The 305-nt window shown below is 67.5% G+C and overlaps 1 protein-coding gene across 2 annotated transcripts in view; it reads right to left on the bottom strand.

Annotated features, from left to right (window-relative positions):
- LOC107184667 (interleukin-3 receptor subunit alpha-like) overlaps nucleotides 1-305 on the bottom strand; it is a 28,685-nt gene that overhangs the window by 27,303 nt on the left and 1,077 nt on the right. The gene's annotated exons all lie outside the window — the stretch shown is intronic.

The raw sequence follows: 305 nt of genomic DNA, 5'->3' as shown, positions 1-305 counted from the left end.
GGGCAGAGCCTGGGTTTTCGCTTGGAGACGTGCGCCCGCCTCCTGGTCACACACTAGGGGAGGCACAAGGGACCCCTCGCGCCGGCCCTGGGGGTAAGGGTGTCTGGGATGGCGGTTTCAAGTATCCCCCGGGCATTTCCCTGAACTCCCAGGTCCAATTTGGGGCTCATTCCGGTGGGGACAGCGGCCACCTGTGCGCCCGGACGCGCGGGAACCTCTCCACCGGCGCGCGCCCATCGCCGGGACCCCGCTGCGCCCCACCACGCAGGGACACTCGAAGCCACACCCACATATAACCACACACA

The sequence above is a fragment of the Myotis davidii genome, unplaced genomic scaffold, assembly GCF_000327345.1.
Source record: "Myotis davidii unplaced genomic scaffold, ASM32734v1 scaffold553, whole genome shotgun sequence".
NCBI classification, from domain to species: Eukaryota; Metazoa; Chordata; class Mammalia; order Chiroptera; family Vespertilionidae; genus Myotis; species Myotis davidii.
This window is presented reverse-complemented; position numbering and strand designations above follow the sequence as displayed.